General features: G+C 47.3%; 1 long non-coding RNA gene across 1 annotated transcript; it reads left to right on the top strand.

The window, feature by feature from the left end:
* Positions 1 to 5,501: 5,501 nt before the first annotated feature.
* Positions 5,502 to 15,762, top strand: LOC136793274 (uncharacterized). The gene is made up of 3 exons (XR_010838339.1): positions 5,502 to 5,603; positions 11,599 to 11,829; positions 15,219 to 15,762. It is a non-coding gene; the product is annotated as an uncharacterized lncRNA (long non-coding RNA).
* The last annotated feature ends 2,096 nt before the right edge of the window (positions 15,763 to 17,858 follow it).

The following is a 17,858-nucleotide window of genomic DNA, read 5'->3' as shown; positions in this document are numbered from 1 at the left end:
CCCTGCGCCCGGGCTCCGCCGCTTCCAATTGGTTCGGAGGTGGGGACGCGGGACGGCGCTTGCGCAGGAACTGTGTGCTGCGGGAGGGCGTCCTCTCGACTAGGGGAGAGATAGAAGGGGGAGGGAAGGGTTGGTTCGTCTAGGCGCCTGCGCAGTGCCGGAGGAAGGTGTCTGGCCGGTACAGACAACTGGCGGAGGTTTCTGCGCCTGCACCCCATGTTCTCTGGCTTGTTCCGCCTACTTGACCCTGTTGCAGGGAAGGGTTTTTTCTTGGGGTAGATTGGCACTCCTTAGAGGCGGTTTAGATGCTGACCCTCCCAAACACGACAAATTCCCACTATCTCATACCCACCCAGCTACCCACTTACTCCCTACTTTACAGATTTGCTCCGTGACAGATTTAGGGCGGCACTTTTTCAACGTACAATAGTATAACCAAAACCTTAACTTTATCATTTAGATTAATTTATCATTTAGATGAATCTAATCTAAAAATGGAGTAATCTACTTTAAACGTATCGTTTAGATCGTCTAAGGAAAGAATGCCCAGATCATTAGCACAAGTTCAAGGGGGAGTAACGCTGGGTTGAGCCTTCCCAGAGCTTAGTTGAACTATTTCCTTAGAAACAGTCAACCTTTCTTGCACTTTCAATTTATTAATTGAAATGCTCATAGTTGCAGGGGTACCTAGTGTGGTTTTAGACTCCAACGGCTTCCAGGGGCCAGGGAAGTAAGGTAAAGGAGTGCAGACAGCCAAGGGTGGTATAATGGGATGTGGTGAGTGCCGGGGTGAAAATGAGAGGCTGCAGCGGCTCCAGCCCATTGTGCTAGATCTTCTTTTTCAAGAGAACCCTGAAATTCAGATGTTTCTATAAAATCTTTTGATTTCTAAATATTGCCAATAAATTTAATTTTGGAAAAACACTGTGCAAGGCAAACAGAAAAATGTAAGCTGGCCCCAAGGACTGTGGATTTATGTCTCTTGATGGTCAGGGTCACTGGCACCAGTGGAGTCTAATGGGAGGGAGAGACAATAAATAAGATGACAGATTGTGACAGGTGCCAAGAAAGAAGTAAATAAGGTGACATGAGAGAATGACAAGTGTCATGGTCCGAGCACGGGTTGGAAAAGAATTTCCAGACACAAGGCAGAATGTAAGGAAGAGTTTATTAAAGAGAAGGGTCACTGCAAGAACAGTGGGCCGACTTTCTGGTAGCCAGGGAAAGTCTACCATGAGCATGGGTTGCTTGTCTGTTTTTATAGCCAGGGACTTGTGAGTCACCTGCCAATTGGGTAGGGTCCACATGTTTCCTGTGGCATGAATACCTTCCTTTATATGGGATGGGAAAGGAGCAAGGCATGCTGCTTGGGAAAGCTCAGAGATGTTGCAATGGTCTCATTGTGACAGTGATAAGGGTCTGGTAACTCTCTGTTCTGGTAATGTTGGCCCTTTGAGTTTATCTTGTTCTTTGTCCTTAGAGCACGTCACAACAAGGGCTTCAGGAGGCCTCTGAGGAGGTGATGTCCCAGTTGATGCTTAAAGGGAAAGAGCCCATCACATGGAAAACCCCAAGGGAGGAAAAGCTGGGTGTACTTGATAGTTTTTTTTTTAATTAATTTTTATTGGAGTATAGTTGCTTTACAATGTTGTGTTTGTTTCTGCTGTACAGCAAAGTGAATCAGCTATATGTATACATATATCCCCTCTTTTTTGGATTTCCTTCCCATTTAGGTCACCACAGAGAACTGAGTAGAGTTCCCTGAGCTATACAGTAGGTTCTCATTAGTTATCAGTTTTATACATAGTATCAATAGTGTATATATGTCAGTCCCAGTCTCCCAATTCATCCCCCACCCCCCCTTCTCCCCTTGGTTTCCCTATGTTTGTTCTCTACGTCTATGTCTCTCTATTTCTGTTTTGCAAGTAAGATCATCTATACCGTTTTTCTTGATAGTTTTTTTGATTCGGTATTTACTAAGTAGTCTTTTTTTTTTTTTTTTTTTTTTTTTTTGCGGTATGCGGGCCTCTCACTGTTGTGGCCTCTCCCGTTGCGGAGCACAGGCTCCGGACGCACAGGCTCCGGACGCGCAGGCCTAGCGGCCATGGCTCACGGGCTTGGTTGGTCCGCGCCATGTGGGATCTTCCCGGACCAGGGCACGAACCCGTGTCTCCTACATCGGCAGGCGGATTCTCAACCACTGCGCCACCAGGGAAGCCCCTAAGTAGTCTTTTGAATAATCATTTGGCTTCCTTGATATCAGGAATTGGGAAACCATGGCTAGAAGGCATGGGCGTCCCAGTCTCACACCCATCCCAGTCTGAGAAGCTAAGGAACAATCTTCCTCCAGCTGGAAACCTCTACACTCATAGACGGGGCTGTGCTTGAAAGGGGTTTGGGGAGAGAGAGTGAACGAGTCAGAGCTGGCTCCCCCAGTGTGCACACATATTTTGTTATAAGAAAATTTAAAATAGCAATGTGGTCCAACTTATCTTTTCCTTTTAGGAAAAGATCCTTTCTATGTCATATTGAAGAAATCTTTTCTCTGCCTCCAGTTCATAAAGATACCCTGTTTTTTTTTTTTTTTTTTTTTTCCCCCTGAAAGTTTTAAAGCTTTGCTTTTTCACATTTAGGTCTTTTTTAAAAAATTGCGATATAGTTGTTTTACAATGTTGTGTTAGTTTCTACTGTACAGCAAAGTGAAGTAGAGTTCCCTGTGCTATACAGCAGGTTCCCATTAGTTATCTATTTTGTACATATTAGTGTATATATGTCAATCCCAATCTCCCAATCACATTTAGGTCTTTAAACCACCTGGAATTGTGTGTGTGTGTGTGTGTGTGTGTGTGTGATGTGAGAGAGGGGTCTGATTCTTTTTCCTATGTGGATAGCTAATTGTCCCAGCACCATTTATTGGCTAGTACCTGATTTGTCCTGCCTTCTCTATCGTAATCGTATTTCCATTTATGCATGGGTTCGTTTTCGGACTCTGTTCTGTTCCAGTGCTCTATTTATTCCAGAGCCATAATGTCTCAATTATAGGAGTTTTAGAAAAAGTCTCTCTGTGCCCAATAGCACGAGCTCCTCTGTTTTGTTCATCAGGATTATCTTGGCTTGTCTTCGTTCTAGTTCCCCTTCACCTCACGGTGTATCACCACTCCCCACATTCTACAACGTTCTATGAACCACCCGATCTTTCTCATTGCAGGGTCTGTACGTGCTGTCCCTTTTCTTCCCTCCTCTTCTCTGTTTGATATCTCCCGCTCATCCTCCAGGACTCAGGTGGGAGTCTTCTCTGTGCCCCTGCTTCCTCTCTTTGGCATTAATCACACTGCATTTTGCCTGCCTGCTCCTTGAACTGGCTACATAAATTGCTGGGCCTGGTACAAGATGACCGAGTGAGGCTCTTTGTCCAAAAACGATTCAGAATTTGAAGACAGCAACAGCAGAACATTAAGCCAAGCACAGGGCCCTCCTAAGCGTGGGGCCCTGTGTGACGGCACAGGTGGCATGCCCGTGGTCTGGCTCTGCCAGTTCCCTTATTTATCTCCCTGTTAGACTGTGAGCTCAAAAGAATAGGGTACGTGCCTCTCTCTGCTGTGTATGTGCAGTAGGTGCCTGCACACAGTGGGTGCTCAATGCTTGTCGAATGAACAGGCATTGTAGGTGCTACCAGTTAGGGTTCTTGGTCTTCCTTAATCAATAGAAATTGACAAGAGGCCAGACAAGAAATTCAGGCAAGGCTTCACTGGGGGCCCTGCTGCAGCAGGGGGGAGCGAAAACGAGTAACAGGTTCCCTTGCTTGTAAGGAACAAGGTACCAGGAAGCTGGTTCCTTATATGAGGTGAGGGTAGGGGTGTGTCCAGGGGTTGGGCCAGAGGGGCGGCTCAGGGGGTCTGTCCACCCCTTTGGTGGTGTTGAGTGCAGGGGGCGTACGCAGTACCCTGCTTTTGCTCCTGGGTCTTCAGAAGCGGCAGTTGGTTTTTGGTCTTTCTGTATCTTGTTATCCATAATTTGCCCCAACTGTGTATGCATGCAGTTATTTTTAGTCCCTCGTAGTTTCTTTGCATTTTGTTGCTCTAGGAGATGTTTGTTCAGGTGCAAACCCTGCAGCAAAGAGCCCCAGGTCCCAACTTGTCTCACCGTTGCTCAGTTACTAGGAATGGCCAACCCCTGGCTCCAGGCTGCAACCTCTGCTGCCCTCTTAGAGAGTCCTGGGGTGAAGCACTGAGAAAAGGTCCTTTTCAGAGGTCCGACTCTGGGCTCTAAAGGGAGATCCTGGACCTGGATTCCTGGTGCAGGGCAGGGAGGGTGGCCCTAGGTAAGCATGTTCCCCAGCTCCTCTTACAGGGACCTGGTGTCCGGTGCCAGACCTGACCTCAGTGCACTGTAAACAGTTATTGCCACAAACACACACAGGCTTTGCTTTGGCCAGCCTACTGTTCAGAGGCCAGGCCAGGGGCAGGTGGCTAGGAAAGTGGGACACCCAGTTCTTGGTTACCGCCAGCTTCCTGGGCGACCCTGTTCGCCTCTCAGGGCTTGCATTTTATCCCCTAGAAGGAGGACTCAGTAATTTCTAAGGCCTTTTCCAGGTCTAAAATCTGTAGCTCTGTGTTCCTGTTGGGGACATTTCCAAGGAGGGTATATAAGAGTCCACTATCCAGGGACTTCCCTGGCTGCCCAGTGGTTAAGACTTCGCCTTCCAATGCAGGGGGTGCGAGTTTGATCCCCGGTAGGGGAGCTAAGACCCCACGTGACTTGCGGCCAAAAAAAACCAAAACATATAACAGAAGCAATATTGTAACAAATTCAATAAAGACTTTAAAAATGGTCCACATCAAAAAGAAAAATCTTATTAAAAAAAAAAAAAAAAGAGTCCACTGCCTAGTTTGGAGGTTGTCCCAGCCCGGGGAGCTTGTAAAGTAACGATGGAGCCAGGACAAATTTGTCTGAAAGAGACATCTGTGCCTGCTGATAATACTGGCTTGTTCGTTACCGCACTCCTAGTTCCGAGTCCTGACCCCAGAGCACGGGCTCTGGAGTACCTGAATCTGAGTATCCCCTCCATCTCTTTCTGCCTGGGTGACTTAGTCTCCCAGCCTCCATATTTTTCATCTGCACAAAGGGATACGAATACTTTCTCTCTTAAGCTTTTGAGGAGGTTTAAAGAGAAAAATATGTGTGACAGGATAAAAATGTAATGTTATTAAATCACTAAGTAGATTATGCCAGATTGTCAGTGGAGAAGGGAAAGAGAGAGAGCTCAGAGCAGCAGGGGACAGGAGCACGTCCCTGAGAATGGGGGGACAGAGGTGGGCACCTCTCCAGGGTGAGCTTGGGACATGGCAAAGGCATGGCTGTGTGGGACTCCTGGGGACCTTCAGCCTTGATTCAGATTCCCCAGGGCTCTGAACCTGGCATGGAAGCAGCAGAATCTCCCACCAGGAAAGGATCACATCCTCTGGGGAAATAGGCATCTCCATGGTAACCAAGGCAGATGGCTGATCTGGTCCAAGCGGCCTCCCTGGAGCTCTGGTGTCACAGAAAACCCCGTGACCTAGAGGGAATCCTGGGGAATCGCTGGAGGCCCTGTCACATCCAAGGTCAGATTTCTGGGCAGCTGGTGGGATAACTGGCACAGGATTTAACTTTAATTTTAATTTAAACGCGATCTTTCTTGCATTCCTTATTTGGGAGCTACCAGTATGTATGTACACGATGGGAATCACGTCCCCCTACCGCTCCTCAGTGAATGAAGGCTGCTATTCTTACCACTTGGAAAAGGAGGCAGACCTGGGCTTGCTGCAGCACTGACCCAGATTGCACGGGGTCGTTGTGAGATGTGCTTTAGGCCTCAGCTGGGGTTCCGCTCTCTTTTTTGATCCCTAATTCCTTTCTTTAAACAAACAGTGGCTAAACCCACACTTTGACAGAAGGGTCAGGGGGGCCGCCAGAGTTCAGTTGTGCTTCAGAGATGAGCGGGACAATGTATGTGTGTGTGTGTGTGTGTGTGTATGTGTGGGTGTGTGTGAATACGTGCCGGTGAGAGTGTATGTGCAGGCTATAGGCATGTGTCAGTGTGCGTGTGGATGCATATCTGAGTGAGTGTGAGCATGTATTCGTGGGTGTTTTCCTTTCTCTCTTCCCAGATGCTCCCGAGGATCTGAGAGCTTTCTGCGTTGCAGCCCAAACCCAGGGGAATCATCTCAGTCCCTACAGGAGGCCCTGCTAACAAAATGGGGGTTTTAAGTCAAGGGACCACTTGAGATGCTGTCCTGCTGCTTGTCTGTTCTGTGTCCTCAGGCTGTAACCGAGTCCAAGCTCGTACTTCTCACCACAGGACAGGCCAATAAATCAAGAGACCAGTTGTTGGGGCAAAGGATAGCGACTTTACTCAGAAAGCCAGCAGACAGAGAAGATGGTGGACTAGTGTCCCAAAGAACGGTCTTCCCCGAGTCAGAGTTCAGGCTTCTTTTATACTAAAAGGGTAGGGGGTGTGGTTGGTTGCTGCAAACTTCTTGGTGCCAGAATCCTTCTTTTTTTTTTTTTAAAATTAAAACAATTAAAAAAAAATGGAGTATAATTGCTTTACAATGTTGTGTTAGTTTCTGCTGTACAATGAAGTGAATCAGCTCTACGTATACCTATATCCCCTCCCTCTTAGACCTCCCTTCCACCACCCCATCCCACCCATCTGGGTTGCCACAGAGCCCTGAGCTGAGCTTCCTGTGCTTTATAGCATGTTCCCGCTAGCTAGCTATTTTACGCTTGGTAGGGTATATATGCCAATCCTAATCCCCCAATTCGTCCCACCCTCCCCTTGTAGCTGTCTGGTAGGTCAGGTTTCAATGTTCCTGTAAACCTTCAACAAGAAAAATGTTATTCTCTGTTCCGCAACTTTTTATTTCTATATGAATAGGAAAGTGTTATACCTTTAAAGGTCAGAGCCTTAAGAATGGGCTATCCTGTAAATTGCAGGCTATAAGCAACATTCTTAACTTGTAAGAAAAGCAGCAGTATGCAGAGGTTAAAGTAAAAGAAACAGATCCAGTATGGAAGTCAGGTTTGTTCTTCCCTATTACAAGACAACTTGCATAATCTCTCTGAACCTCAGTGTCCTTTGCTGTATGTAGGAAAAAATCCACCGGTTTTTCTATAACCTGCAGCTCACCTTCTAAGGAGAGCAGCTCCAGTGCCCTGAGGGGCCTTAGTTGGCAGGTGGAGGAGACTGGTGGAGCTAAGATGCTGGGCGAAGGATGAGACCCCCGGGGAAGACTCCAAGGGAGGGGTAGGCGTGGCCAGTGGGGCTGGGGGCCATGCAGTCTGTGGGGACAGGTGGAGAGGGAGGGTCTGGGAGAACTTGGATTTGTGCACTGTGGGTGTCCCACCTGACCCATCCTCACTGCTCCTGCCGAATCGTTCGTAAAATACCAATTACTCACTGGTGCTTTTGAGGGGAGGATTTTCTTTTGGGGACAGAGTGAGGTTTGGGCTTCTGCTTCAAGACTGACCTGGGCTTCTGCATGGGGGAAACTATGACACTTTGGTTGCCTTATAGGGAGGCCATGGCCTGTTGTAGAAATGTTATTTACTATCTGCTTCTAAGTGATGCGCTTGGCGTTAAGCACTTTATATTTACTGTCTTGTTCAATCCTCCCAACACCCCACCAAGTGGGAATGGCTTTTCTCTTTTACAGACGAGGACACTGAATTTAGAGAGCTGGGATTATTTTCTCAAGATCATAGCTAGTTAGTTGCAGGGCTGCATTCAAGCCCTGAGCCTGTGTCCTTAACTGTGAGGGTACTTCCGCCCTGGAGGACTGTCTGTGCCTGGCCGTGCCCCCCAACAGATACCCCCAAATCACTGCTGGCTTCTCTTCCCAGGGCGGGGGAGGCACGGAACCCCCGCCCAGGGCAGGGCGGCCTGGCATGGCCCTTGAGTGAACCCACTTCCTTCAGTTCTTTCAGCACCTCTATGCTTTACTTTATTTTCAAAATAATGATGATATCTCCCCAAATTGTAAAATAATACATTCTTATTGCATAACAATTTAAAAAGTAGAAAAGTGACCCCCCCAAAAAAACCACCTGTTAAATCAGTTACCACCTAGGGATGACCAGGACCCATTTTGGCATGTTTCTGCCTGTTTACATGGATTTTTATGAAACTGCCCACTGCTTTGAGTGTCCTTCTGCCTTGTGCCTTGCTATGCTGTACACAGCCTTCGGCCTGGCTTCAGATCTTCCCCAAAGAATCCATTCTTACTTAAAACATGAGTGAACGATGTAAGTTTTACCCAGTGACCCTCAACAGAGGGCATTTACACCACCTCCCCTAACTTAGCTCAAAAGTCTTAGCTTGTGCAGACCCCTCCTGGTCTTTCTAACGCGGCTCTTTCTCCATCCGGGACCCACCTGTGCTGGCTCCTTCATCTCCCCCTTTGATCCTTTCCCAGTTCCAGGCCTTAAACTCTTGCCCCCTTGATTTTGCAGTTCAGCTCTGCGCCATGCCTCCCTCTGCATGGGTACAGTCATGACCCATCTCCACTTGGCAAAACAAAAAGTGTGCAGGATTGTAGGATCCCTAGAGAGCAGATGCGGTTAGAAACATCAAAAAAATACATATTTTTTCTTTTACTGTACATTTAAAAACAATTTTTTTGTTTGGGATCAAACTTTACAAACTGTTTGTAAATTGTTTTTGTCATGTAATAGAAAAGGAGCTACGCTAGTCTTAGTAAGAAAAAGGATACGTGTGTGTGTAAAAAAAAAAAGGTCTTAAAAAAAGGTTACTTGTAAGGGGAAAGAGGGGATATAGTAGAGGGGGCAGGAATAGAAACTGGATTTCCTTGACTTTATCTTGTTTTAGAGATTTGCTTTTGGAACCATGTAAATATTTTACATAATTATAAGGATAATAAATGCAATAGATTGAAACATACCACATATATTTATTTTTTAATATTTATTTGGCTGCACAGGGTCTTAGTTGCGGCATGTGGGATCTTTAGTTGCAGGATGCATGTGGGATCTAGTTCCCTGACCAGGAATCAAACCTGGACCCAATGCTTTGGGAATGCAGAGTCTTAACCACTGGACCACAAGGGAAGTCCCCAAATATGTTTATTTTAAATATATTTAAATTTATAAGTTTGTAACGGGGAAAGAAAAGCCTTATCAGTTACTGTTGGAGGATGCTAGGGAATCATCTCATCACTTTGAAAACTTGCCTTTCCCGTAACAACTGTGCCTTAGTGGAAACAAATTTAGATGCAGGGGAGGGGCATGATTCTCCTTATAGCAGTATTCCCAGGTAGTAAATGAAGAAGGAACGGTACAATCAGAGTATTGCCGTTTTGCAACCCCTAATGAATGAATGGTTCTGGGCATTGATCATCTATGGCTGCTAAAGTCACCAAAAGAGAAACAACATATTTCTCCTGCACCACCTATAAATTGCCCCTGCTGAGAAGGAGGAGGAAACCTTAAATTTGATCAAGACTTTAGGTCTAACTAGCAAGTTTCAGGCAATACAGAGGACAGGGAAACATGTTAAATTACACCATGGGAATGCAATCAATGAAGTCCAGACTCTTTGGCCGTTGGGTTGACCAGCAGTCCGGGTCTACAGGACAAATCATTTTTTCTACAACAGATATATTGGGAGGGGAAAGAAAAGACAGGGAGGAGGTACCCATCATTTGAAAGACTTAAGATATATACAACCAGTAGTTTTGTGTGGACTTTATGTGGATCCCAAATTCAAAAGAAAAAATTGTCATTTATAAGACAGAATTTAAACACTGACCAGATATTTGATTATATTGTGTGGTATTGTGATAAAACAAATAAATATTTGGTCTCTGGCCCCAGTTCCTGGCACAGAGCTCCTAAAACCCTTGTGATTTCCTGAATGATAGGGGTGCTGGGAGCATCTTTTATTAGAATATTTGGTCTTAGTCCCTGGTTCCTGACACAAGAGCTTCTAAGACTCTTCGAATCTCTGGAGTGATAAGAGTGTCTTTTTGTCTGTTAATGGATGCCTGGTGGCTGGGGCCCCTAGATAGCTTCCTGATAGGGGCTGGTTACCAGAGGAACCAATCACGTGATTAGAGGGTTAGAACTTTCAGTCTTGTTCTCCAACTTCCTCTGGGGAGGGGGAGAGGCTGGAAACTGAGTTACTCACCAGGGGCCAAGGATTTAATCAATCAGGCCTACATAATGGAAGCTCCATAAAAACTTTAAACAACAGGGTTCCTGTTGATGAGCGCATCCACGTGCTGGGAGGGTGGTGTACTCATTCCCTGGGAATAGAAGCTCCTGAGCTTGGGACCCTTCTGCACCTTGCTCTGTATTCCTCTTCATTTGGCTGTTCAAGTCTGTTGTTTATAATATCCTTTATAATTAACTGGTAATAGTAAGTAAAGTGTTTGTCTGAGTTCTGTGAGCCATCGTAGCAAATTATCGAGCCCAAGGAGGGGGTTGTGGGAACCCCAGTTTGTAGCCAAGTTGGACAGAACTATGGGTACCTTAGAACCCACCACTTGTGATTGACGTCTGAAGAGAGGGACTGAACTTTAACCTGTGGGGTCTGTACTAACTCTGGGTAGTTAGTGTCAGAATTGCTTGGTATGGAAAACCAACACATTTTGTTCATAAGTCTTATGAGTAGAGAAACCATGTTCCTTTATTAAGGAATTATTATTTTAGGTGTGATAATTGTATGTGGTTATGTTAAAGAAAAAGAGTTCTTATTTGCTAGCTACATACTGAAATATTTATGGATGAAATGAAATGATGGGATTTATTTGAAAATAATATGTAGGAGGAGGGAGGGGGTGGGTGGGGTTATGGATGAAGGCTGTGAGTTGGTAATGGTTGACTTTGGGTGATGGGTGCACGGAGGTCTATTACATTATTTTTTTCTGCTTTGGTGCATGTTTAAAAATTTCTGAAATAAAAGAGTAACAAATATATATATATATTAGAGCCTCTTTCTGTGCTGATAAAACAATTCTACAACCACATTTTTAATGGCTATGTAGTTTTTATTTATCTGAATGTAGCATAAATAATGTAACCAGTTTCCTTTTCTTGGACATCTAAAATCATCTCCAATCCTCTGTTCTCATCAACAGCACTGGATGAACATCCTTGTGGGTAATTAAACTTGCACTGCCTTTCAGGAATTCTGAGGATAATTCCTCTAAGTGGATTTTCTGGGTCAACAGATAAGCATATCTTTAAGGTGTTTGCTAAACTGCCCTGCAGAGACAAACTGGTTCACATTCCCTCCAGCAGCCCAGCTGAAGGAGGGACTGTCCCTTCTCTCCCAGCCACTCCTCTGACTCTTTCCTCCCTGGGCTCTGTGACGCTCTCTCAGCTCTCTGCCAAGGGCTTTAGAAATCCTAGTTCATCATGTTAAGTTGTCATGTCAACCCGATGAGGCGAGGACGTTTTTAAAATAATTAATTAATTAATTTTTGGCCGCATTGGGTCTTCGTTGTTGCGTGCGGGCTTCCTCTAGCTGCGGCGAGCAGGGGCTACTTTTCGTGGTGGTGCGTGGTCTTCTCATTGCGGTGGCTTCTCTTGTTTCAGATCATGGGCTCTCGGCACGCGGGCTTCAGTATTCGTGGCATGCGGGCTCAGCAGTTGTGGCGCACAGGCTTAGTTGCTCCGCGGCATGTGGGATCTTTCCGGACCAGAGCTTGAACCCATGTCCCCTGCATTGGCAGGCAGACTCTTAACCACTGCGCCACCAGGGAAGTCCCGAGGCAAGAACTTTTATCATCACCATTTTATAGATGGGGAGACAGAGGCTCAGAAAGGGTAAGTAGGGACTTATCTACTTATAAATAAATAAATAAGTAAAAAGGAAAGGGTAAGTAACCAGCCCAAGGTCACACAGCTGCTAGCAAGCTGTGATTGGATGGCCTGGCCTGGGACTGTATTGACAGGTAGCTCTCCCTTTGCTTTCTCTGTTAGCTCCCCTTCCTTCTCTGGACTCCTGCCAGGTCCCAAACTCCTGCTTCCTGCTGTCTTGGGTCTCACATTCCTCTCTTCTGCAGCAAACTGGCAAACTCGTTCCCCACCAGCTCTATGAAGATGGCTCCTAAGTTTGCACCTCGGTTCAATTCAGCTCCCACAAGTTTCAATTTCCAGGTCTGTCTCTAGCAGGGGTTTCTGAATCACAGTGGCCAGGACAACCAGAAACATCTCTGGGGCAAGCAACCTTGGCTCAGGGCTCTGCTACCTCCTGTAAGTTCCTTTCCCTGTCTGATTCTCAAGCCTTCCTGTGTAAAAGTGGGGAAAAAACACACAGGGCTGGGAAACAGCATAGCAGCTCCTCAAAAAAAACTAAACATAGAATCCACATATGATCCACGATTCCACTTCTGTGTATAAACCCCAAAGAATTGAAAGCAGAGAGACATGAGCAGAGGTACACCCATGTTCATAGCAGCACTATTCACAATAGGCAAAAGGTGGAAAACCCTCAAATGTTCATTGATGGATGAATGGATAAACAAAATGAATTCCTATACAATGGAATATTATTCAGCCTTAATAAGGAATGAAATTTTGACACATGCTACAACATGAATGAACCTTGAAAACACTATGCTAAATGCAAAAAGCCGGATACAAAAGGACAAATGTTGGATGATTCCACCTAGATGAAGTACACAGAATAGGCAAATTTGTAGAAATAGAATGATGGTTGCCAGGGGTTGGGGGAAGGGAGAATGAACAGTTATTGTTTAATGGGTACAGAGTTTCTGTTTGGGATGATGAAAAGTTTCTGGAGGTGGATTGTGATGAGGAGGATGATGGTTGTACAACAATGTGAATCTACTTCATGCCACTGAATGATATACTTAAAAATGATTAAAATGGTAAATTTTATGGGGTTTTTTTTTTTTGTTGTTGTTTTTTGCGGTACGCGGGCCTCTCACTGTCGCGGCCTCTCCCGTTGCGGAGCACAGGCTTCGGACGCGCAGGCTCAGCGGCCACGGCTCACGGGCCCAGCCGCTCCGCGGCACGTGGGATCTTCCCGGACCAGGGCGCGAACCCGCGTCCCCTGCATCGGCAGGCGGGCTCTCAACCACTCCGCCATCAGGGAAGCCCAAAATGGTAAATTTTATGTTACGTGTACTTGCCACAGTAAAGCACACACACACGCAAACGCACACACACGTGGTTACCAAGTGGGTTGAGTGAAGTTAATTCACTTGATATCCGCCTTATGATGTTTAAAAAACACCCCAAACTTACCAAGCCCTAGTCTGAGCTTCTAATCTCCCCTCCCCACCCAAGATGCCCCATTCACAGTGGCCCCATCTCCGCTGATGGCAGCTCCTTCCCCGTGGAGACAGCATCCTGACTTTTCTCTCCCATGCCACATCCAATGGTTAGGAAACCCTGAGCGCTCTCTGCACGATATATCAGAGCCTGATCACTGCTCACCCCTCCTTGGTTCCTGCCCCAGACTGAGCCACCATCATCTATGCCTTGGATTGTTGCAATAGCCCCCCAACTTTCACCCCAGCTCCCTGGAGTCTGGTGCCCACACGGCAGCCTGAGGAAGCTCCTTAAAATGGAAATCACGTCATGACTGCCATCTGCTCAAGAGAAAAAGCCGGTCTTCACATGTTCTAGAGGGCCCCTGTATCAATCCTCATCACCTCTCCCAGCTCATCTCAACTACTCCACCCTCCACCCCCAACTCCAGCCACACCAGCTCCCTTGCAGGGCCTAGAACATGCCAGAAATGCTCCCACTTTGGGATCTGGAAGCTTCTCCCCAGATATTCACATGGCTTTCTTTCCCAAAGTGTTCTAGGGGAAGAAAACATAATTTTCCCTCCACCCTTCTAAGTTCTTGGCTGAGACTCCTGTAATAAAAGACAGATTAACAAGAGAAAAACAAACAGGTTTATTAACTTGTATACCTCATGCATACGGGAGAGGTACCCAGGGAAAAAAATGAGTAATTCCAAGGTGGAATTCAGGCTTTAAACACCATCTTAATAGAAAAAAGGGAAGGCGGGGGGAATATAGGCCTCTTAGGGGAAAGTAAACTAAAAAAATTTAAAAAATTGAAGTATAGCTGATTTACAATATCATGCTAGTTTCAGGTGTACAGCACAGTGATTCAGTTATATATAAATATAAATAAGTTAAGTAAGTAAGTAAATAAATAAATTCTTCTTTAAATTCTTTTCCTTTATAGACTATTACAAAATATTGAGTAGAGTTCCCTGTGCTGTACAGTAGGTCCTTGTTGCTTATCTGTTTTATATGTAGTGACGTGTACATGTTAATCCTAACCTCCTCATTTATCCCTCCCCCACACTCCCTTCCCCTTTGGTAACCATAAATTTGTTTTCTATGTCTGTGAGTCTCTTTCTGTTTTGGAAAAAAGTTCATTTGTATTTGTTTTTTTTTTTTTAAGATTCCCTGCTACCCTTCCGCTCGAGGTTTTGCTTAAATGTCTCCTTTTTTGACCACCCTGTTTAATTTATTTATATTTTTTAAAATTAAATTTTATTTTTTAATTGGAGTATAATTGCCTTACAATGTTGTGTTAATTTCTTTCTTTTCTTCTTCTTTTTTTTTTTTTTTTTTTGCGGTACGCGGGCCCCTCACTGTTGTGGCCTCTCCCGCTGCGGAGCACAGGCTCTGGACGCGCAGGCTCGGCGGCCATGGCTCACGGGCCCAGCCGCTCTGCGGCATGTGGGATCTTCCCGGACCGGGGCACGAACCCGTGTCCCCTGCATCGGCAGGCGGACTCGCAACCACTGCGCCACCAGGAAAGCCCTGTTGTGTTAATTTCTGCTGCACAACGAAGGGAATCAGCCGTACGCATACACACATCCCCTCCCTCTTGGACCTCCCCCCCAACTCCCGTTTTAAATTGCAGTCCTCCACCCAGTCCTCCCATACTCCTTTCCCTGCATTACTGCTCCTTTTTTCCCATAGCACCTTCTAGAACACCATGTACTTTACGTATGTTGTTAATGTCTGTCTCCCCTACTGGAATCAACCACCGTTTACTGATGGATCCCAAACCATTTAGCATTGCGCCAGGCGCATAGTAGGGGCTCAATAAATACTAGTCAAAGGCATGCATGAATTAAAGTGCTTTCTTTATTGTGTAGTCTGTACACATGTGAGCGAGTGTTACTGCTTCCACTTTTATTAATTTATTATTTCTAGTTGCGTGAAGGACGTCTTCACGGAGAGCACCTCAAGCTGAAGTCCTCGTCTCTCCTGGTGGCCCTGGCTTGTCAGCACTCTCAGTAGTACCACCATCAGCGCTGCGTGTTCTTCATCCGTTCTCTTTGCCCAGCACCTTCTCAGCTGCCCAAAACTTCTCTCCTGTTTGCCCTGTTCCCCTCCTCTGCAGCTACTATGCTTTTTTTCCTGGAGAGATCCCTGACAGAGCTGAGCCCCTGCTCAGAGACTTTTGCTGGTTCCTCGCTGCATAAGGATTTAAGTACAAACTCAGCTTTGCCCGTCAGGCTCCCAAATGATCTTGCCCTCAATGCCTTACATCTGACCAAGGCTTGGGAAAAACTGGATTCCTTAGAACCGATGTTTTCCTGCCTCTGTACCTTTGCTCAGGCTGGTCCCTTCACCTGGAGTGTCTTCTTTCATCTTCGCTTGCCGCCAGTGCTACCTGCCCTTTAAGGCCCAGCTTCAACATCACTTTCCTGATGCCTCTCCATCTTTTGGAACCTTTTGCAGACCTTCTATTTTGGTGAGTATCTGACTCTGAGTTGAGTTTTGGACCATGTCACTGGGAGGCCACCCGGCCAGACTGTAAGCTTTAAACGAACTGTAAAGGAACGGGCTGTGCCTTGTTCCTTCCTATGTCCCTGGGAGCCAGAGCACACTTTCGCTCAACCCAAGGTTAACTTGGAACTTTACAGGACGAACGCAGAGGGGCGGAACAGGCGCACTTCCTGCTAAGGCCACAAGATGGCAGCATAGACCGGGCTTCAGAACAGGTGAGGTTGCCGCCCGTCCCCCCCTCCCTCCCTTGTTCCTACCACCTTCCCAGCGTCCAAAGCCCTGAAAGGTTACTCGGTTCCCTCGAGGTGTGTGGAGGAGAGTCCTCTCTCTAGGGCTGGGGGCGTTAGGTCTGGGGTGGGGACACCAGTTGGAGGCCTATAGTGAATGTGTGCGTGTGTTTCCTGTACCGCCCTCTTCCAAGGTCCCTTTTCCAAGAGAGATCCCAGGAGGATGGAAGGAGCACCAGGCAGGGAGGGAGTGGCAGGTTTGGGTCCTGGTTCTGCACTGCGGCCTCGGGCAAGTGTCTTTGTACCAGGAAAGGGCCGATCACAGAGTCCAGTTCGCGGCAAATGCCCACGACGTCTCCTCTTCCGGTTCTCTCCCAGTCCCCCTGCCCCGATTTTCCCGAAGGCGAAATTATGGTTGCACTAATGACCTGACGGTCACCACATTCTCCCCCTTTCTGGGATTCTGTGTGGCCCAGAAGAGGGGCGATGTTGGAGCAGGGAAGGAATTTAATAATTTACTATTATTATTAAAGTCCTTTTCCGCTCCAACATTTGACAATTGAGACCAACTGAGAGAGCGGGGGCGGGAAGGCGGGGATTTAGGAATGCCTGAAATGTGCTTGCCGAGGGCGCAGGAGAGAGGCGAGAGGGAGGACAAAGGTGTCTGCGGAGGGTCAGGTACACTCTGGGGCTTCCCTGGGCGACGGGGTGTGTGAGGAAGGGGCGGGACTATCCCCAGTGGTTCGCGGGGAGAGAGGGGAGGAGGGGGCGGGGCGGGGATAAGGACTGCGTCTCCCCCCACCCCCTCCCGCGGCGCGCAATGATGGGTGTGTCCAACAGAGGGCGCCGCGAGCACGCAGGGCTCAGTCTTGAGTTTCCTCTACTTCTTAACTGAGTGGGTTTGTTTTCCGAGCTTTGGGCCTCTGCACCTTCACCAGGGATGTGATAGGGCCGAGGGTACTGCTGGTTAAGCTGGGGAGCTGTGTCACCGTTCGTAATTGTGCTGTCCTGTGTCCCGAGCGGCAATTGTGGGTTTGCATGTAATCAGCACAGTGATCATTCATTCACTCATTTATTCATTCATCCAGCTAAAATTATTGAGCACCCACCAGGTGGCAAAGACTGTACTGGGAGTGAAGTGGCAAACAAGGAGCGCTCACTGATGACCGACTCCTAAGACCCACGTCATAGGTCAGCCCAGGGCCCTGGGGGCACACCGAGGGCGGGGAGCACTTCCTACCTCCATCCCTCGCAAGTGCACCCACTCTGAGGTGAGCAGTGTTAGGCCTCTTTCACAGAGGAGAGAATCGAGGTTCAGAGAGGTTAGGTAAGAGGCCCAGGGTTACACAGCCATTAAGGGGATGAGCTGGGATTTGCACCTGGAGCCTGGTTCCAGAGCTCCCCCCCACCTGCCCTGTGAGGCTGCCTCTGTCAGGGAACAGCCAGTGAGGCTGTGAGGGGGTGAGAGGCTGTCCTGGGGGCAGGGGGAGCTTACAGCTGGCTGCTTCACCCCAGAATGAATAACTTTGCAGCCATCAGAGCTGCCCAGTCATGGGATGGGTGAGCCTGAGGAACAGAAGTGCCCTGCCTCTTCCTAGACCTTGCAGGGGCTGCCCGTTGACCCTGGTGCATCCACCCAGCATTGGAGGCTCTGCCTGGCACAGTCCGCTTCTCCCTCCAGCCTCGTCTTGTGTCCTTGCCCGGCTGCTCTCTGTGTTCCTGCCTCTCAGGTCTTCTTTCAGCAACTTGCTGGGCACACTCACCTCTGGGCCTTTGCACATGCACTCACCCATCTTTGGGCCACTTCAAGCCTTCTCCAAAGGCTTGTGTGCTG

This window comes from Kogia breviceps, chromosome 19, assembly GCF_026419965.1.
Source record: "Kogia breviceps isolate mKogBre1 chromosome 19, mKogBre1 haplotype 1, whole genome shotgun sequence".
Taxonomy (NCBI): domain Eukaryota; kingdom Metazoa; phylum Chordata; class Mammalia; order Artiodactyla; family Physeteridae; genus Kogia; species Kogia breviceps.
Note: the sequence above shows the minus strand (reverse complement) of the source record. Positions and strands in the feature narration are given on the sequence as shown.